This window comes from Macaca nemestrina, chromosome 2 (assembly GCF_043159975.1).
Source record: "Macaca nemestrina isolate mMacNem1 chromosome 2, mMacNem.hap1, whole genome shotgun sequence".
Lineage (NCBI taxonomy): Eukaryota > Metazoa > Chordata > Mammalia > Primates > Cercopithecidae > Macaca > Macaca nemestrina.
Window position 1 is genome coordinate 43145239 of NC_092126.1, and position 14803 is coordinate 43160041.

A 14803-nucleotide genomic window follows, 5' to 3' on the forward strand; every position below is an offset into this window, starting at 1 on the left:
CATCATCAGTAGAAAGCCCCACCGAGCACACTTCAAAATTAGCAATCTTCTTGGCTCTATGACTCAGTATCAGCAAGCAGAAAAAAAGAGGGCTTTTTTTTTTTTTAAATCATACCCACATTTAAATTAACCAAATAGTTTTTACGAGAAAGTAGGGAAGTGGGTTTGATTCTTTGAAAGAATTTGCTAGTGAAAAGTAGATGATTTTTAGGTAAGTTAAGGTTTAGGCCTCTGGGGGATCCCCAAAGCCTTCTGCAGTGTACTCTGGCAGGCTATGAATGATACAGGATTCTGTATCTATATCAGACATTTATTGAGGCTGACAAGCAAAAGCCCTTGGCACCATTTAATTTTCACATGACCACTTTCCATTGTCCAGCTGCAGGCAAAGGAAATGAGCAATGAAAGTTTTGAAGTCTACCCCAATACCCTCATTTCCTGTCTTTACTTCCTTTACTTTATAGATGTATTCTATACCTGCTCTGTAGATCATGCTCTAGTTTTCCTTTTAATGCCAACTGGAAAAGGAGAGTTGGCTTTCCAGGGGCTGTGGATTAAGAGCCAGGCTTCACTCCATCCCAGGGAGACAAAAAGAGACAGAAGAAATTACCTCCAGCAGCACCCCAGAAAGCTGACAGACATGCCCTGTGTGCAGGCAGTAAACAGATGGGAGTCTGTGTTTACAGCTATGTTCAGTGTAATTCAGCAGACCTTCACTGGGCACCTGTGATGGGCCAGGCCCTGTGCCAGCAACAGGGGAAGGGAGGATGAACAAGGCACGTTTCCCTGACCATGAGGAGCTCTTGGCCTGTCCCTTTGCAGTGTTGGGAGCTGTGCACAAGCAGTCAGGACTTTGGGGACAGAAGTTTAGTGTTAGGGAGGCAGGATAACTTGCTTTGACAGCTACCCACCCTAAGTCAGATGACAGGTGTAATTCTGGAGGCCCTGACAAGTATCAAGTATCACTGAGGCAGGCCGAGGAGCTCTCCAGGGAAGTGGGCAATGTTTCCCTGAATCTTCCTCACTTCTAATCAAGGCTGACTCAGTTCACTTACGGATGAAAGCCAGTCACCCTGCCCACTGGGCAGAAATAACATGGGTGACAGTCGAGATTCAGAGAAAATAAGACAGAAGCAGTCCTTAAATATAAACAGCAGCCAGGTGGACCTGGAAATTTAGGAAGGGTGATGCAGGTAGAGGGGCCAGCAGGAGCCAAGTCTCAAAAGGCACAAGTCAGACTGATGCAAGGGAGCCCTCCTGAGGCCCAGCATCAGAGCTGAAGATCTAAGGAGGGTCCACCTCCGTGAGACCTGCTGAGGGCTTACACTTGGTGCTGAGGAGCAGTGGTTCCCCAGGCCAGCTGCATCCCCTGGGAACATGTGAGAAATGCATATTCTTGGGCCCCACCCCAGATCTACTGAATGAGAAGCTCTGGAGGCAGGCAGTCTGTGATTTAATGAGCCTTCTAACACGCACTCAAGTTTGAGAACCACTGATGCAGAGGATAAGGAGATGACTTGAGCTGGCATTAGGAAGAACTGACTAAACAATGCAAAATCAGTGACTAGTGTAGTGAGGGTGCCAAAGCAGACTACCCCAGGCCCCCCATCCTGGGCCTTTTCAGCTCCAGTTTATACTCACTGAAGCAGTGGTTTCAAGGAATGTCGATCCTAGTCCCCATCCCTCACCTGCCCTTGGGCATGAGACAATTCCTGCCTGCCTGCCCCTTCTATCCTAGAGAGACAGACTGCCCAGGAGAGGCTGCCACGAGGTCACTCATCCCTGAGGCCACCTGCCAGGTTTCTGTAAGCTGAGCAGCCTCTTCGAGGGCCATATTTTGTGTAGAAACACTGAAACTGCAGCAGTGACCCTGGTCACTAGGAGAACTGCTTCCTACACAGCCCATATGCTGGTGGAAACACCCAGGGCCCAGCAGAGAGTGGAGGGAGTCATTTAAGGACGTTGCCAGGTTGCTGCAGCACTGCTCTGTGTGTAATAAGACTGGGGCCTGCAGCGTCACAATTCAAACACTGAATTGCTTGGGGAATGGATGGCCTTCCTTGGAAGGGCAGTGACTCATTCTGGATGTTACTAAAAGCAGAAACCAAAAATCCAAAAACAAACCTACAGCCTCATTTACAATTAGAATCTGTCTGGGCCTTCTAATTTCTAAAGTCTGTGAGGCTGCCAGGATTCACCAATTCCCCTTCCCCCGGAGGCCCAGCAACTATTGATTTATAGCTTAAACTCTGTGAAGGTCCACAGACCTTTGAAAGGAACTCGCTGGTACTTTGTCAGTCATTTACACCTAACTGACTCCTCCTATGAGGTACAGTCTCCTCCTACAAGGGTTTTTGAGATGGGGAGTCAGAGGGCCAGGGCCCTGGGCTTTGGGGTGGAAGGACAGAAGAGGAACAGTCTAGGAAAGGGACTAGATATGTGGCCTAGGAAAACTAGCCCCATCTGTTGAGTTCTGAAGAACCCAGATTGTCTTCTGCTCATAGCCTCAGCAGTCTTTTCAGAGTCCTCCTGAATGGCCCAAAGATACCCCCGTTTCTGGGGAGCAGAAAGGAGCTAGTACCTCTGGACCATGGAGGCAACACCTCCCCAGAGGCAGGACCCTGCCCCCATGAGAACACGCAGTTGAATGATGTGGTGTCTGGCCAGGACCTTGGAAAACGTGGCTGTGTGAGACTAGTATAGATCCCCAACTATTGCTGTCTCTGCTGATATGGCCACCTCCTCAACGCAAGCAGACTACCGACTTAGCTATTGTGGCACCACGGGGGCCTAGCTCCGCACCTGACCCATGACATGTGTACCACAAATGTTGAATTGAATTGAATCCCAGAGATCATTTGACCTCAGTGAAGGGACTAGGTTTGACGAATTAAGATCCCCCCAGTGGAGAAAGCCTCCTCCATCTTCCTTGGTTTGTGAGTTAAAGTCCTTTGTAACATCAGATCGACGAGTGGTGGAAGTGCAGCGAACAGAGGACAACATTTGTGATGCACATGGGAGAAAACAGGAGTGGGGTTGTTTGGGGACTACCCCTTCCTAGCTATAGTCAGTAAACGGAGCCCCTAAGCAAGGAGCAGGGGTAGATGTGCCTGGTGAGGCCTGCTTGCTCCACTGTCGAGGTCATGGGCAGCATCCCCACTAAGGAGAGAAAGTCCTCATTTGTTAATGACCCATCCCTGTGCCGCTCTCCAGTTCCTTTTATCAGATTTCCTGCAGAGGAGATTCATCAACATGAAGCTCAATTCCCAGTAGACTAATGAAAAGAGGGCAACAGACTCGAGAAGAGCCAAAATGCAGACAGTGTGTATTAATCACAGACAACAGAAACGTGTTAGCTTTAATGTCTGTTTGCTTTTATCTTGCAATGAAAATGCATCTCTGTTACCTGGACCCTTTTTACTGCCCATTTCAGAACAGAAATGGGACACCCACACACATATTGAGGGTCCTTTTCCCCAGCAGAAGGAGCAACCAGAGAAATGAGCCACAGTTTGTGTGCAGAGAGAGAGAAGCAACCTGCAGGTCTCAGCTGCAGACTCCAGAACCTCTGCAGGAAAGGCAGGCAAAGGGATGAGGAGGCAGCATCTGCCCTTCAGTAGGATTCCTAAGGGCCTCTGTGAGGAGGGCCTTGCTTGTGCCTGTGGGTCACGGATGTTAATATAAAGGCTCATCCACCCTTGGTGGCAAAAGTGCATCCATCCTGGCCAACACGGAACACCCACATCTGGAGCCCACGCCCACCCACCTCCAGCTCCCCTCCATGGCTGCAAGTGCACGGCTGATGTGTGGCATTCAGAAGAGGCCCGCTCATGTTCACTAGCCAAACTTCAGGTGGTGTGATATGGCAAAAAGCTTTTTTTGTTTTTCTGTTTTTGTTTTTGTTTTTTTTTGGCATGGGGGAGAAAGTCAGACTTGAAAATCAGGGCTGATCACTCAAAAAGTAAGATAGGAGATACTAAGGGAAAATGTGACTCCTAGTTGGAGAGGAAACAGGAGAGTTGGTATAAGTACAGCATCAGGAACAACCCCCTTCCCCAGAAGCCAAAGCATTGCTCTGTATTTAAAGATGCATCCAAGTTTGCAAAAAAATCATGGTTAAATCTGGCCATGTGACCAAAGAGGCAGTCAAAATCAATTGCTTCCAAAGTCAGAGCTGTTTGAAGGTGATCAGTTCTTAATTGAACTAGTCATGATGAATCAATCTAACTGATTGCATCCAGTCTCACTTCGGTGGTTTCCATAAAGCGTTGTTGATGCCTTGAGCTGGACAGGGTGGGCAGGAGGTTGAAGAAAACCAGTTGGTGAGTTTAGAAAAGAAATTGCATGTAGAAGTTGTTTGTTCTCAAAGAAATCTGTAGGCGTTAGAGCTGGGTTTGTTATGTTATTGTCAGGGACATTATAATGTTGGTAAGGAAGAGAGTCAGAATGATTTGGTAGGGGTATTTGGGAAATTTGAGTACAAAATATACATTATCAGAGACGAGTAGGCTATGGACAGCTGATTATATATATGTGTGTATGTGTGCATATGTGTGTACATATACACACACCCCAAAGCCATATACATAACTATAATACAGAAGTAAGAATAAAGTCAAAAGTCCCAACATATTTTAAATCCTTAGAAGCACTGGTTGGGATGTTACATGTTTTTTCATTGTTGTTGTTTACTGTTAGCTCTCAAAGTGCTTGGCACATAGTAGGAGTTTGGTAAACATTTGGAAATTGAAGACCCAGCTTGTCACTACTTCACAGAAACTCAGTGGTATGACTATACCCCAAATTGAATGAGCCACGGAGAAATGCATCAGCCACACTCCCTCTTAGCTGAGGAGAGCCTCTGTGAATCCACAGATTCCATGCAAGATTCAGCCAGCCACAGGCACAAGGTCTGGCTCCCTAGTAGTGAGAGTGAAGCATACTGCACACAGTGGGTTTGCATGTATCTAGACTGCATCTGCTGAACACCCAACAGCTGTTTCTACAAGCTAAAGTTGTAGCTTCTCTCTACCACTGTCTAAAGCTGTAGCTTGTCTCTACTATTGTCTCTCCACTGTTGCCCAAACACTTGGTATAATGCTATTGAATTTGTCACCTCCAGGCATGCTTTTGTAACCAAATGTAAAGGTTCTAGGTTCAGCCAGTTTAAAAAGTATAATAATTTATTCTCTCAGTCCTTCCCTTCTCCCTTGTCTGGAGCTGCCATCGCCATTTAGAAGGGTCTGACGCTGTTTATTCCCAGCTTCTCAACCTCAGTGTGTGTGGGAAAGGCCTGAGAGAGAGGGGTATGTTTTCTCTCCTCTGGAGTCTCTGGTGTTGACACAGCAGAGAGAGGAGGGGGAGCAGCCTCGTCTTGCAGAATCACCTTCAATCACTGCTACTGTCTGGGCCATTACTGCCCGTCTGGCTCGTGTCTCCCACAGTGGATGGCTTTGCCTCCAGCGGTGGACCAGAGTGTACCTGACATGTATCAGACTTCTGAGCTCTTCAAGCTGCCTCAAAGAATGAATCTTTTTAGTCTAGAAATAAGTTTATTTGATAAATATACTATTGTGTATGACTGTGAAACAATTCAAACTTTGGAGTATCTCATTAGAAGGACTGTATGAATTTACAGAAAATTGAATCTAATTTCAGAAGAGCGCATTGTCTTCTCAATCAGCAAGGTTGCCCAGCCACAGAGGGTCAGAGAAAATGCCCTTTTCCCTCCCCACTCCTTTTCTCAGAATCCTCTCAGGCCTAATTGAGCTGTCATATCCAATTTGGACTGACAAAGAATGAGGGGCTCTGAGAGTCTCTATGTATATAAAGATATAGGAAGAAAATAAGAACCATCACGGGAATCTGTTGGGCTTCTCCCCATGACTGTGATCTTACCCATGTTTGAAACACAAACTTTAAATTTATAACAATTATGATTCTTGCAGTTTTCAAGTAATTTGTTAAATGCCTATTCAACACAGACAGATTTTTATTTTCAGCCGTGGCTTGTAAATGCCTACAAACTGATTCATGTTGGTGGTCGTTACGACACTTTCTGTGAATTGGTGAATAAATATGATTTTAGAATTTCACAGTAAAGATGACCTCTGAGAGTTTTATTGTTCAGAGTGTTTGATAAGGTGAGACACCAAGAACTGCTCTGGCTGGGTCAATATTCTCTGGGGCTCTGTTCTAAATCCATGCCTGAGGAAGGGAGATGGGTGGGGATGTGAGGCTGGTGGCATGGCAAGTTGGCCCCTATCAGGCTTCAGTCAGGGAACTTTGTTATACCCAGAGCCAAATTTGGCAGCACAAGTTTTGGAGACCAATGCAAAGACGATCCTTATAACACTGGGCATTTATTCAGCACTTACAAAGTGCTGGAGATCTACATGCATGATCTTAACCCCCAAGGTAGGTTGTTCTTACTATTAACTGTGGAAAAGATGAGACTCCGAGGAGTCAGGGGCCCTGCACGAGGGCAGCAGAATTGGACACCTCCCTGTCTCTCTCCTACTGCTTCTTCTGCTCCCTCTTGCTCCTCTAGTAGACCTTCGTCCTGCTGACCTGCCCTAACATCCAGATGCCCCCCAGGGTCCCCTTTCCCCCAAAGCCCACTGAAGATGGGCTCCCTTTGCCATCCAGAGCTGGCAGAGATCCAGAGCGCTTCCCTAGGATTCTGCAAGTTGTGGTTACTGCAGCCTCTGTCCTGTTTTGTATTGGGCCAACCCAAGGGTTAAGCCCTATCTTTTGCTTGAGTTCCTCAGGGAAGCAGGGAAATTCAAACAAAGTATTCTTGAAGTGTTGGGGTCATGAAGATGAGTCACTTGCAAGGATATGGCAAACAGCTACATATCACAATTGACATTCTTGTTTTCAGACTCTTTTTGGCCAGCCTCCCCAGCCATGTGCCATCTTCCTGCTCTCTCCCCACTCCCTTCTCTCCCTGCTCTCATCTTTCTTCATCCTTCGCAGATGTAAAAAATAAGTTTCTTTCTTTTTTTTTTTTTTGCCCAAAGAGATGGAGTCTCACTCTGTCGCCTAGGCTAAAGTGTAGTGGCATGATCTCGGCTCACTGCCAATCTCTGCCACCTGGCTTCAAGCGATTATCTTGCTTTAGCCTCCCAAGTAGCTAGGACTACAGGCACGCACCACCATGTCCAGCTAATTTTTCTGAATTTTTAGTAGAGATGGGGTTTCACCATGTTGGCCAGGCTGTTCTGGAACATCTGACCTCAGGTAATCCACCCGCCTCGGTCTCCCTAAGTGCTGGGAATATAGACGTGAGCCACCACATCCAGCCCCCCCCCCTTTCTTTTTCTCTTTAAAGAGCGGCTTCATCATCTTTCCTTCATTGCCTGGTCTCCCGCCAAAAGCCATACTCCTCCTACTCTAAGCAGTTAATCAAGATTTGTTCCCAAATATAGAACATTCACACCCTAATAGGATTTTTTTTCTTCTAAATGTTAAGATAGGATTTTTTTTCTGCCCAATGTTTGTCAACTGGAAATATAATTTTTCTTTTACATTTCAGAGAGTCAACAAGGAACCTAAGAAGGCTTCATCTGTTTGGTAGTCCTTCCACACCATACCTTGGTAACTTCCACACATGCGCGCGTGCACGCACACACACATGCACCCACACACACACCCCTATTTTTGGGCTTCCCTGTTGCCCAATGTAGCAGCTCACTACCAATTCAGACAATTCTAACCACTCTTACTCTCCAAACAATTCTGGCCTGTGTTCTTGCTGTCTGATAGATTCGTCATTGCCTTTCTCTGTCTATTCCTTCTCATCTCTTTTAAAGGCATCCCCTCATCCCTTAGCCACCATAGCAGCCTCCTCCCTGGCTTCCATCTTTCAGCCTGTGTGCGTGCCATGGGGCTGACATTGCTGAAGTTGCACTGGGAGGTGCCCCCCAGATTGACGAGCCACAGAAACTTCCAGTAACTTATACTTTCCAAGTAAAGTCCCTGGTGCTCTAAGGATTCCCCGTCCCTAGGGGGCCAATAAACTATACTTTTTATCCTGAAAAAGTACTAGTTTATCTGGCTTGAATAAACCTGATAGAGGTTCACGGCAAAAACTTCAAAACAACAACAAAAACAAATGCGTAAACTATGGATAAAAGTCCTGGGAAGAGGTGTTACACAATCATATCTGGGTTCGTGCCCTAGTGGAGAGCTTGGGATATAGCAAGGGCTCAGAAATAATTTATTATATGGAATTAAATTAAACCTAAAATCCAAGGTTCTCAATGACCTGGCCTCAACCTAAGTTTTCATCCTTTTATTACCCACTTGCCCAGCACAAATCCCAAGTCTCGGCATTCTCAAAGCACAAGGCAGTCCCAAAGCACAGGGAGACTCCCATCTGCATGCTTTTGTTCCTGCTACTCCTGATACCTGGAATGTCATCCCTCCTTACATGTCTTACACAATGAAAATCTTATCCCTAACTGGAGGTCTCACTCCAGAGTTACAGAGCTATTTATCAGTGAGGCCATGCTTGATTTCCCCAGTGGAATGTAATCCTACCATTCTATGCAACCCCGGACCATGTCCTGTCTTATTAAGTTCCTTCTAGTGGAAGGTGGGGAGAACAAGATATAGGATATGTTGCTCTAAACCAAACTCAAACACCTGCAGAAGTAAGGCAGGTAGCATAAGTGAATACAGCTGCCTGAGTGGGACTAGGGTGAAAAGAAAAATGCATGGCAAGTGCAGAGGGCTTGCTGCACCTCAGCTTCCACCAACTGTCTCAGTACAAGGATGGTTGCCCATTATTGCCAGATCTTCTGATTTTTTTCTTTTAAGAGAAGTCAGAAACACAGGTTTTCCATGTGAAATCTACCAGATTTTAAATTGGGGCAGAAAATTCACTTTTTAAACAAATGTTATGGGGGCCAAGTAAAATAAGTTGTCAGGCTGAATGTAATACATGGGCAACTGAGTTTCAGCCTCTATTCTAAACTATATTAGCGTGGGCCAGGTGAGTCAGATTAACCAGAAAAAAAATTGTCCCAACACCCTCAATTTAGGTGATTGGGTCTTGTAGGTGATGGGTACTCATAAATGCCACTGCAAGGATGGCAGAAGGACAGAGATGGTAAAAGCAAAGATTAGCCATGTGAGCATATGGGCAGTGGTGTGCCGGTAAATGGTTAACAACCACCTTTGGGGTTGGGGCAGGTCTAATTTGTAACGTGTTGATTCCCATGGTGAAAGTACCACCATGGCTAGTTTTAAGCCATCAACATGATGCCACTGAGCTCAGAGTTGGTAAGAGATGCTACTATTGGCTTTTGGGAGCCAGCTCTAGCTCACATCACTGTTTAAAGATCAGATATCAAGAAAAACCCAAGAGCACTTTTAACCATGAACAAATAAAGCTGCCACCTTCCTAATGACTCAATCTAATATTGGGAAGCCTCATGACCTACATGAAAACCTCCTTCACACAACCAGGGTAAAATGCTGCCACTTTCATTTATGACTATAATCCCTGTTAATGGCCAAATGACTTGAGTGGGGGCTGCTGGTTACATTATGTAAGGCTTAGTCATTGAAGACTGAGTGTGTGGGGAGGAGGAACCAGAATGGAGAGACACGGTGCTGTAAACTGGCTGTGCTCCAGACAGAGGAGCCTGGAGGGCAGAAAGGACAAGTAACCCAGCTACCTTTCTTCCATCACAAACCATGTGGCCACCTCCTGACTTTTCATGACTGAGAAGTGAGACACAGCCAGGGTACAGGGAGCAGCAGGAGGAAAGGAAAAGAGCAACGCTGGTAGAGATGAAATGAGAGCTCGAATGGAGGAGAGTTGACAATATCATGTCCCCACCTAGGAGAACAGAGAATTTTCAAAAGAGGCCCAACCTCCAGTGCTCCTGTTTGCTCTCCTTTTGGAATTTTTAGTGAATTTTATGATCTTCTGTAGATTCAGTACTGCCCTATTTAAAGTCAAGCTAGAAATGTGGGCAGCTCAGTGAAGGGCGGGGCCCCTCTAGAAACTGCCTGTGTTCATCAGGATTCTTTTTGGTAGCAAATTGGACAAGTCTAAGCAAAAGGATGTGTATTTTTGGCTCTCATAACCCAAAAGTGAGAAGAGCTGAGGTGTGGCTGGACCTCACTGATGACAAGAAGCTTAGGACTTGCTAAGGTGATTAATATCTAAATCATTACATAAATCTAACTAATCATTGTATATAACTATATATAATTCCATTCTTACATATTATGTGCTTACATACAATTAGGGCTTGCTAAGGTTATTAAGAGATATATATACACACACACACACACACACCCCTATATTTTATGTAACTATAAAATTATATATGTTCAGTATTGTATATATTGTAACAATGCATTATAGAATTATATGCTTATAAATTATATATATAGTAACCTTAGCAAGACATAATCATTCTGTATTATATAAACATATAATTATATGCTATATATTAGATAACTGAATTACATATTATAGTATATAATTAAATTACATAATTTATCTATTAATTACATAATTATATTATATGCTATTTATGTGTTAATATCAACATTTTATGCCATATCATTGATTAGGCCCTAACTAGGTGCCCCTCATGTCTGCCCTTTTTTCATATTGGCAGGTTTTTTCTAACCAATTTTTATTACTAGGTGGGTTCTGTAGTAGATGGCAGCTCTCAAGCTCACATTTTGTCTGCTATAACTTCAGAAAGGAAAGTGCTCATCTCATCGGTACTGACTCAAAGTCTTGGTTAAGCACTGCTTTGACCCTCCCTGTGTCATGTACAGCCCCTGGGACTAGGGTCCATGTCTGACAGCCTCCCTGTCTCCTCACCACCAAGACAAATGGTTCAGGGGAGAAGGGAGGAGCATTCCTCAAAGAAGACACAGAGAACCTTCACTGGAAGAAGGAACAGGGCTGGGAAGACACAAGAAATAACTCTCCATTGACTGCTTCAGATCAAGAAGTCCTTGAGCCTGATTTTCCTAATATGCACTGCATGGAGCACATAGAATATTCTTCAATTGATGCTATTTTTAAGGCTCCCTGAAAAGTTCTGTTCTTGAAAATAATGAACAGGTTTTGTTTATTGTAAGAATTTTCAGGATGTTTACTGCAAATCATCTAAATAAATGGACAAGTGTTTCTCAGACCAATTTGACTATGGAACCCTTCACCTCCTTAAACAATTTTGGGACCAGTATTCACTCCAACATGCTTCAGGAACTGTGGCCTTAAGCCTGACATAAGGACCTGAAGCCAAGATGTAGGGTTCTTCCCCTTGTTAGTACCTCATTCCAGGGAACCATCCTGAATTAGACAATTAAGCATCCATTTAATATGACTTCTAGGATGAAGAACCTGCTCCATTTCCCTCAAGGCTTGTCTACTCTGACTACCCGTTTAATATGCCTTACCTCCCAGTTTTATCCTCTTGACCTCGCACAGGAGGGTCTGATCTCAGGTTCAATCAGCCTACTTCAAAAGCTGAGAAAAGTTATGGAGCCCAAGTATGCAGACACTGCAGCTGACTAGAGGATGCTGGTGCACAGGCATGACGGCAGCCATGACTGGTGCTGGCCACCTGAGTGTCAACACCACAGGCTGGAAGTGGCTGGTGTCTCCAACCCCACAATGCTCAGGCACCAAAGGGAAATGGCCAAAGACAAAGGACTCCACACTGTCCTCAAGGCCCAGTACCCCGAGTGGCACATGGCAGCCCTGAGAAATGCCTTCTCTCTTCCTCTTCACTAATTGGCCTCCACTGTGTTAACAGCCTGGCTTAAAGCTCACTCTGGGTCAGTCCCACTAAACTACGACCAGAATATGTTAGCAAAATAAACCAAGGTACAAACCTTCCAAAGAGCCTCTGTGTCTTGTTAGTGATCCTAAAACCAAATGGACTAAGGCTTAGAGATGGTTTTTCCTGTAACAAATTTTTCATGGGAATCATTATAAATATACGTACTTTATTAAACACTCACTAGGTGCCAGGAATTGTGCTGTGCCTTACGTACATTATTTCATCTTCACCTCACAAAAATTGTATTAGATAAGCACATTTATGTCTCCATCTATGAATGAGGAAATAAAACACATAGAGATAAATAATCCAAGGCTATGTGAGGCCAGGGTTCAGGGCCATGCAGGACTATCCTCATCCAACTTAAACTAGTGTTTTCAATCTACATGTCCACTCAAGACAGTCTGCTTCATGTCACTCAAAAACTGGGTGTCAATATTCTGTGTGTTTCCAGTGTTATTACAACTATAAAGCTACTTGGAAGCCCTTAAGAGGGAAAGCTGTGGATGCTGACATACATCACTTAAATCATTACATGCAAAGATATACCCACATGCCTGATGGTTTCATCCGTGCCCTAGGCGGCTACTGGCCTGCAGTCTCGGACCCTGGAATCTGTGAACACAGCCTTCTTGCCTTACTCAGAGGCTCAGAAAACTCTCCCAGGTCTCTCTTCTCTAAAGAACAAGAAGGTAGCCCCAAAAGCCCTCTGTCAATTGCCTTTGTATTCCCCTTCCCAAGGCTACCTTGTCAAACTATCATTCCTGTTCTACCCTTCACTTTATCTGCCTTTTACTCTTCCAAGTGCCACCAATATTTATAGTCACTCAATAACTGTACAATCATGTCACGGATGACTACTATTTTTGGGAGACTAAGATAAATACTATATACGTATGTATGAGTGTGATACATACATACATATACCCACAAATACATCTATGTACACAAATACATATCTGTGGCCTTCTATTTTCATGACACTTAGTAAAACCACTTACTAGTCATGGCACCACTGTTATGTGACAATTTCACTGAGGTTTTGTTTCCTCATTTGTAAAATGGTGACTATGGTAACTTTCTTAAAGGACTCTTATAATAATTAAATGAGATAATTTCTGTAAATTGCCTACCACAATGTCCAGCCTTTGGGCACTCACTAAATAATTACTGTTACCAGTACTATCCCAGCATCCTTTAATAATGGATCCTATGGCTCACATTATCATTCATTCAGATCTTCCTTTCTTCATTCATTGAGTTAATTCACTCATTCACTCAGAGGTTCTGGGGCCTAGCCTAGAAAAAATTCTCCATGGGTGACCTCCTCAGATTATTTTGAGAAAGAGGGGAAAGGGAAAGGGCACGGAGATGTATTATACAAAGATTTGCTGAGTTTTTACTTTGGATCAGGACTTCACTAGTATTTTCTATTTAATCCTTCCAGCAACCACATGTAGAAAGTATCTTCATCCTCATTTTATGAATGGAGAAACTGAGTTCCAGAGATATTAGGTCTCCTGTCCAAGGTCATACAGGTAGTGAGAGGCAGAGCCCAGATTCCATCACAGATGTCACATTCTGAATACTGTGGTTGTATCCCTGAGCCAAATATCTACCCAAACCACTAGGGAATAATCAGCCTTGAAGAGTAAAATGTTGATTTTAAGAAAGCAGAGTGTACAGTGCTACAACCCAGTGACAACTGCCATTTTCCTTTTTAGCACCTTGAGCTACAATCAGTTCCCAAACATACAACAGATAGGAACTGAAAAGCCCTGGTTATACAAGTACAGTTCCAAAAATTTTTTTAATAAAAAGCCAGAGAGAGACTAAAAAACAGCAGGAGTGCAAAGTATGTGGAAATACAGAGTTAGAAATAAGGGCAAATGAGTCTCCTCTCCCAGAGCAGTAACACCATCCTCAAGGTCTCTGACCATTTCCATGACCTGAAATCCACAAGGACCCTGGAAACGTCGAGCAACCTGAAGTCCTTATTCATTAACTATTCATTGCCAAAGGTGTTCCACAACTACTGTAACTCTGTTTCTCCTGTGAGTCATACCCTGTGCTAAGCACCAGAGATACCTACAGTACCAGGTTCTTGCCCTCACTGAATTTCTCCTCTAGTGGAAAGAAAGGATTATTAAATAATCCTATAAATAAGTATATAGTTGCACTTACAATAAGCACTATAAAGGAGAAACATCTGGAGCTGTGAGCCTCTATAATAGGGTGAACTGCCATAATCAGGAAAGCCTGATTACTTTAAATTTACATTACCCTAAAGAAGTGAGGAGTAAGTTGAGAGAGAGGGAGAAAGGGATGTGTATTGGTGAAAGTTCTTAGCTACAAACAAGAAAGTCATCTTTAGCTAGCTTAAGACAGCAGGCTTTTATGGAGGGATATTAGACAGCTCACAGGATCATGGAGAGAACAGAGAACCTGAGCTTCTAGAATCATCTTCTCCAGCAGAAATAAACTGAGGCATGGGTACCAATATAGGATGGTGATCTAGAAAGATCTCCAACTTGCTTCTCTCCATTTCTTCCCTTATGACTTTCACTTCAAACTCTCCCTGTGGTTTCACCTCTTGAAGCACCATGTCTCAGCTTGGATGAGCCACCTGAAAGACAACCAGTGAGTGTGTGTAGACTAGGCATGAGGATATTTCCAAATGGGCTCAGATTGTATCACTCAGGATATGCTGATCTCCTGCTCAAAATCTACTAAGAGTTTCATGACTTCAAGATAAAAGTGAAACCCACTGCATGGCTCCCAACCCTGTTAATGAGCTGGCTATAACCTACATACAACAGACACATCCACACCATTCCTTGCCTATGTGGAATTCTGCATTCCAGAGCTCGCCTATGCATCTAACAGACGTAGCTAAGCAGCGGGTAAGGCAGCTGGAAGGTGAGAAGTGACCACAATGAGCAGGCGGCCTTCTGAAAAATGTAGCTATTTATCTGCCT

General features: G+C 44.2%; 1 long non-coding RNA gene across 14 annotated transcripts in view; it reads right to left on the bottom strand.

The window, feature by feature from the left end:
- Positions 1-14200: 14200 nt before the first annotated feature.
- Positions 14201-14803, bottom strand: part of LOC105469972 (uncharacterized) — a 98177-nt gene continuing 97574 nt past the window's right edge. For all 14 annotated transcript variants that reach the window (XR_011619755.1, XR_011619757.1, XR_011619760.1 and 11 more), the window contains one exon: positions 14201-14451. This is a non-coding gene — a long non-coding RNA (uncharacterized lncRNA). The remainder of the gene's footprint in view (positions 14452-14803) is intronic.